The following is an 8,022-nucleotide window of genomic DNA, read 5'->3' as shown; positions in this document are numbered from 1 at the left end:
AGCCTTCTTCGCTTCAGTATTTACGTACTCAGGTATGAACCTTGACAATTCCGAAAACTTCACCTCATATTCTGCTACCGACATTTCCTCCTGCCTAAGATCCAGAAATTTCATCTCCAACTGATCTTGCATATAGCTTGGCAAATACTTTTCCAGAAACATCTTGGTGAACTTCTCCCAAGATAAGTCTTTGCCCTCCAACAATGCTTTAGAAGACTCCCACCAGAAACTTGCTTCATCTTTCAGATAATAACTTGCGTACTGAGCTTTCTTATCATCTTTAACTTTTGCTAACTCAAAGGCTTTTTCCATCTCTCTCAACCACGACTGCGCTTTAATCGGGTCTGGCAAACCTAAGAACTCTGGAGGATGAACAGATTGAAAGTGCTTGAAATTTCCAACTTTTGGGGCCACAGGTTGTTGCAAAAGCTGAGCAAGTCTGCTTATCATAGTGGTTTCTAGGTTTATTTCTGGGTCTTGGGTGGGAATTTCTTCTTCTTGGTGATCTGGTGAGTTGGTCATTTCTTACAAACCTGGTTGAGCAATTATTTAGCAATACGATAGCATGGCATGTATATATTTAACAACAGTTTCTATGAAATCTCTTTTGTGGGTTTTAAGTCTTGCCCAATTTGCACATGCAATCCTATTACTACATAATTCTCATATCAATGTTGTTTTATCATGGCACGAAATAGGGTTTTATGATCTTTAAATATGGTTATACGAAAACATGGTTGTATTAAAATATGGCCTTGAGAACAGTTTATAAGATAATCAAGGTGCACAATGGAATTATTTAAACAAAGGTTACATAGAGAATATTTTGGATATTAAGGTTCTGAAACAAGGTACAATAAATAGCAGGGTTAAACAGAGGAAAAACTGGAAAACATCTACCCCTAACTTCCAACTACTGCTACTACACTGGTCTGAAATACAACAAGATAAATGAAAAAGGGATCCCGGCATCTGACCAAGTATCCCAAAGCCTACCGGCGCTGAAAACAACAACAACAATCTACAGGCTCAACCAACAGTCCCGTCTAATCATCTAGAATCTCTCTCAATACACTCTCTCAACACAACCCACATCCAGCGAATGATCTTATGCAGCCTCCGGGCCTCAGCATCAGCATCACTAGTGGATGGTCCCTCATCCAATCTCCTCCTGGCAACCTGCTCCACCAACTGAATCCTAGCTCTCCACTCCTCCATCACTACTGAAGTCCTCTTCCTAGAATCCCGAATGAACCTATCTACCAAAGCTCCCAACTCAGGAATGCGGGAGTACACAAAGTCTCGATCCTGGGCTAACTTGCCACCAACACTGACAGGAACAGTCTTAGGCATCTCCAACTCTGGCTCAGGGGCAGGGGTCTCTGAATCTGGCCTCAGGGGTGAAATCTGCATGGGGATCTCACTACTCTCAGAAGGGTCCTCCTCTGGGTCTGAACTAAAATACACAGGTTCCTCTGGAGAGGGTGGAATAGGGTCCACAGGGGTACCAGTCAAGCTAATCTCTGAGTCTGAGTCACTACCACTACTAGGATCCTAAGAGAGAACACAAAACAGCAACCAAGAAACAATGTTAGGGTTAAATAAAGCTTCCAGCTAACTCACACCCTAACTCTAGTTTCCACTTTACCAATCAACACTTTCCTTAGACTATACCTAATAGTCTAACTCAACTCTATATGAGTCGAACTCTCTCGAGATATAGATATATTCCTAAAATACCCCCTTTTAAATCCTAACTTGTCTCAGGGACTAGATCATGTAGCTCTGATACCAACTTGTGACGCCCTCAATCTCGGGGTTAGGAAGTGAGGACTCACACACCTCTAATCTATTAATTAAATATGCATAAACCCCGATTACTACTAACAGGATCAACATGATAAAGTATGAGATAAGATCACAACTACCAATCATAAAATATAACTTAAAAACCCAAAATATTATTAAATAAACAATATCGATTCCGGCTGGGAACCGACAGATAACCCATTGTATCTTTATACACTTCTTTCTAGGCGCGAGCTCACTTATAAAAACCACTACCTGCTCTGGCAACCGGAAGCCCTCAACACGGTAGGGACCACCAGGTACGCTCTTACGAGCAGTGCGCCTAAGCCTGACCATCTTCTTGCTTAACTGCCATGGTTAGATTCAGACAAAACAAATGAGTATAAAACTCAGCAAGTAACTATATAGCAGTTCTACAATATCAAATCACAATATACTTGAACAAACTAGGGCATTCTACTTTAATTAATCTAGGTGGCAGATTTCCATCTTTTGGGATAAGGAAAGGTATCTGAAGAATAGGAGGGGCTTTCAAGAAATAAGGCTCGAAACAGGACAAAGCCGACATTTATCACAAATCATTATAGGATCAAAATGATCATTCGATAGAGGAAAGCAACAGTATTTCAAGATAGAATCAATCATATGATCAATAATTTCAAGAATCAGGGTTCTCGAGCTTTAAGCTCCACAACAACATAATCAACTCTTTTCAAAGCAATATAAACCATTTTCATATCCAAAAATCAATTTACTGAATAAAAGTTTCAGTTCCCTTTTAATCAATTAATTAGAACCCTTGATTGGATCACTTTATCTTTCCATTTCATTATATACGGGTGATCAGCCCGTATCGACCTCCATTCCGGTCTTTAAGGTACCAATCGACATAATTTCAGCCTTAAATTGGACTAGTCCCACTAGCCTCTTACCATGACTGGACTAGTCCCACTAGCCTCTTACGTCTCAATCCAATCCATCAGGAATTCATTTGGAAAACCTTGAGTTGGAAAAAAAACAAATAGGTTTTCTAAAATCCATTTTATCATTACCAAGCATTTGAAATCATTCGGACTCTTTCAAGTCGAAACTCATTCTTAAATCAGATTTTAAAGAAACAAGGTTCAGGGAGTGAATCAAAGATACGCAAGGAACAATTCACAAGGATTCCGTGTCAAGGATAACAAAGCACTAAATTTGAAGGATTGACATTGGTTTAAAGATCAATAGGATGATCAGGGAAACATAATATCATTAAACAGGGTTATCCAAGATAATCAATAGGTTCAATATGATTCATGGCATTATAGGTAACTTGAACAGAAAGACAGATTATCAAAGGGTGAAATCAATAGGATTATCAATAACGGGTTATTAAGAACAAGGGTACTTCAAATCAATATCAAGGTTTCATAAAGCAAGAGTTTCATATTTTAACAGTTCAATACTCTACATGGTATGAACAACATTCTCTTTATAATCGTTTACACAAGTAATCAGAGTTACTTGCCTGGATTTACTTTCCTGAAGGTTGTACTACTGCCACCTAGTAAATCCTTTCCTTTCCTAGCCTGAATGCCCTCACGCTCCGAATCTACAATAAAACCAAAATCTTAGTCAGATTCTCAACTCTCGTTCCCGGAACGATCACTCTATACGATAACTCGATTATATCTTTGACTCGAGCATACGAATATAGCTTATACATATAAGCACACAGCACTTAGCACATAGCACATAGCACATAGCATATTCCTTTCTTGTAGCTTTTATATCCTTATATACAATTAAAGCGTACTCACTTAACCTTGGCTATTTCTCAAATCATACTATCATAACTCTTTTACGACCATAGCTATCACTTATAGCTCTTAATAACAAACGATTTAATTTCCTTTTTCTTCTATCCCTTAAGTCGAACCATACATACAAAACACATCCACATATATTCAATTTCAACCTCATATAAATAAACACAACTAATGCAATTCACAAGGATCATTTTAGCACTTAAACTTCATCCCTTTTTAACCAAAAATCCGAATCCTACTTTCATTAAGGATCGAAATCAACACTTTTGTTTAATTATTAAAATTCGAACATACCACTTCTTAATCTTTGTCATACAATCAAAATCTCACTTAGCAATTCAATTCACTCAATTTCACCTTTTATTCCTAAGAATTAACATTCAAGAATGGATTTTAACATGCAAAGCAATATATCACATTTCCCACTTATTTTAGTTCTTAACTAGATCATTCCATTCACTTAAACATCAAATCATACAACAACTAACTCATTCAACCAACATGCATTTACTTAATCAATAATTAACCCCTTTTTATCTTATTTTCATTTGGCAAAAACATAATTTTCAACTCAAAGACTAATCACTAACATACATTAATTGATCTTCTTTAAAACTATCATGCAATCACTTTTAGGCCACATAAATTTAGTGTCCAACAAGATTAATTCACAAAAACCGAATTCCTCTTCTTTATTTAACAAAACCCGAAGCAAAAATCCACATGCAACCTCAATTTTTTATTTTTCTAAGCAACAATCATGTGCATGCATTCATTTACTTCCTAACACAATTAATGGAATCATTTAATCAGACATCCACTTGAATTTCATCCAAGAAGCAAAGCCCTTTTCTAAATTTTTCAAGAAATCTTAACATGCATGCATCATTTCAAGTTTATAAATCACAAACTTTCTATTAACAACTATCCACCATTGATTTCATTGTCGAAAACCAACTTGATCACTTTAAAAACAAAACCCATTCGGTTATATAGATAAAGACCACATGCAACCACTAAAATTAGAGTATAATTAGTTTAGAGTTCAGTTTACACATCACAACTCACCACCGGTTCACCGATGGCGGTGGCTTCACGGTGGTGCCCTCATTCGAGGGTGTCCAACCACGAAACCCCCGATTTTGTCAATTACGCAAGATAGACTAACATGCACATCTTTTCTTTCATTCATTTACAAAGAATCAAGCTTAACAAGATGACATCAATCAACAATAAGAAGAACCATGGGGTTCTCACGTGAACACGCACACCGAGCACACACAACACACACACATCGGCATGCAAGCCTAATCACACACATGCACACACTTCTACCTACACATAAGTGTTTAGAAAGAAGATTTAGGGATGATTGATGAGTTTGATCAAGGAAAAAGGGAGGTATACCGAGAGAGATTGAAGAGAGAGCCGAGAGAGAGAGAGTTGTTCGAGAGAGAGAGTTGTTCGAGAGAGAGAGAGAGTGAGAGAAAAAGAGGAGATAAAAGAGTGAGTGCACGGAAAAGAAGAAGAAAATGGGGGAGGAAGGAGTAATTTATACTCCACCAACACAAGGGCAAAATGGTAATCTAATAACCTTTTCAATTCACATATTCTTTCTCTTTTTACTTGAATGCAACGAAATCCAAAATAAAAATATTTCTCTCTCGGAAAGTCGAGAATTATTGAAAATGACAATTTTAACACGTAGGTCTCGAAATTAGGTTTTTATCCATTACTCATTATGAATTTTTGAGCGAACGGTTGATTTTATATGAATTTCGCAAACTTGCTTTAATAAATACATTTTTCTCATAAAATCAATTTAAAAATGCAAAGATCAACAATTAAATTCACTCTATATTTTTAAAAAGTCTCTAGGATCTTTACGAAGATAACAGAACAAATCCCATGTTTTTATCCTTCTTGGATGATTTTATAAAAATGCGCGAAGGTTAATTAAACCTTTACTTAAATCACGTAATTCCTTTAAAATTCACAAAATTGACACAGAACACATAGTCATGCATACAGTCAAGCAATCACACATATACAGTCACATAATGACTCAGGTTTGATCATAAAATTCATCCTTCTTCATTCTTTATCCTCTTTTACGCGTACCGGGTCACGTTCAGCCTGACGGCCCGACGCTCAGCGTTTTGATTACGCTTCTCAATATCTTTACCAATCAACACGTCACTTAGGACAAAATACTTTATTTAATCATTCATTCATTCAATCACATAATTCATATTTTATATTCCTTAACTCCGTATTAGGACGGGTTCCGTTCTACCTGACGGCCCGACACCACAGCTTATCTTTTAAGCTGACTCTTTAAATTGGAACGTTTTTATCCATGCTCCTAAACTCTAGTATACAGATAAGACAAATAATCATCACTTAATCACATAATTATAATCACATCACATAACACACTCTTTATTTACTTAATTACGACGCAAAATTTCTCAGTCGTCACAATATTCATAATAACAATAATAACAATAATAATAATAATAATAATAATGATAATAATAATAATAATAATAATACGATTTAGATTCAAATTATATAATTAATTAATATTTTGATTAGTTAGAAAATAAAATGGAACAAGAATGTTTAATTAAATTATTAAAATTCCAATAATAAAAGAGTTATATATACACGTCGTTATTAGTAGTTGAAGTACACCTGGTCTTATAACCCTAGAGTCGGATGGATGCATAGGTGAAGAAAACATAGCAGGAGGAAACTGAGGCGCTAAATTGATATATCGACTCAATGGGCTCGTTTCTTTGTCTACCGCATATGAACAAAAACAGGTATCGATAACCTAATCAAAGCATAGTGCTAGTAATTTGGTTGTGTAGATTGTAGAGATATAAAACTAGAATTTATATATGTACATGTATATTTGATGTTCACTAGAGAAAATAAATTTGTTTATTCTTTTCATCAAATAAAAGATTACAGGTGATAGTTTAAATAGAACTAAAATAACAAGTGGTAGCATAAAACCAATAACCCCTTCCTATTATTTCTCCACTAATAAACCTAAATGACTACTACTTTCACTACTAATCCACGTACTAATCATACTGCTACTTATAAATAAACCATGTTGACTTATTTAAATAAATTAAACAATAACTTAAACATATAATTTAGATTAAAATCCCAACAATCTCCCTCTTAATCTAAATTTTCCTCAACAAATACTAGCAGCACGTATGGCTTTTAACTTAGCCCGTGTAACTTTCAACTTTTCCGCCCGTTTGGCATTTCAATATAGCCCATCTGGCCTTTTGTTTGCCCTTCTGGCATGTCTTATTTGCCCGTCAAGCATGCTACCTCTGTCTATAACAAAGCTGATTCATCATCAAAGTTATCTCCCATGAATTCGCCACCTCGCCACCACAAGATTTTAGCTCTCCACCAGCAGAGGAATTGCTTACTCCTATGCTTACTCCTAAGCCAATCTTAAACTGCAACATATGCAGCTTGATTCCCATAAGATTCATCAGGTCTCCCATATCTCTTATTTGCCCATCTGACACCACTTGGAAATTGACTCGTGTGCACAGCTGCACCCCCAACAGAGAACCCCCTCAACCTGCATCACAACTTGAGATACCTGAAGCACACCAAAGCTTATTTTGATAACTCAAATTACCATATCTAAAGGAAGAATGAATGCCGTATGCACTTATGTGTCCCGCAAAAGAACCGCTCCCATAACTAACGATAAGTACATGGGTTTTCATATTCAACAAGAGCGTAGCCACCATGCAGGACCATAGACTCGGATACCAAGTGTAGAGATATAAAACTAGAATTTATATATGTACATGTATATTTGGTGTTCACTGTAAAAAATAAACTTGTATATTCTCCTTATCAAATAAAAGATTACAGGTGATAGTTTAAATAGAACTAAAATAACAAGTGGTAGCATAAAACCAACAACCCCTTCCTATTATTTCTCCACTAATAAACCTAACTGACTACGTCCACTACTAATTCATGTACTAATCCTACTGCTACTTATAAATAAAACATGTTGACTTATTTAAATAAATAAAACAATAACGTAAACATATAATTTAGATTAAAATCCCAACATAGATTTCAGTTCGTAACCCATTAATTATAGTTAGTTGAGACTTGGTTAAATATCATGGTTATAACCTGTCATATTAAGATATTAAAAAATTAAATAAGATCTTAACACTATTACGTGTTTATCTTGTTATTGTACATGTGCTTGTGTTTATGTGCAGTAAAAAGAGATCAAAATTAGAGTTTTGTAATATTAGAATCAAAGCAGTTCTCAGTTTTAACAAGGTGCACCTAAGTTATCATGTATTTATTATATATTAAATTAGCATTTTGACTA

This window comes from Apium graveolens, chromosome 11 (genome assembly GCF_009905375.1).
Source record: "Apium graveolens cultivar Ventura chromosome 11, ASM990537v1, whole genome shotgun sequence".
Classification (NCBI taxonomy): Eukaryota; Viridiplantae; Streptophyta; class Magnoliopsida; order Apiales; family Apiaceae; genus Apium; species Apium graveolens.
Note: the sequence above shows the minus strand (reverse complement) of the source record.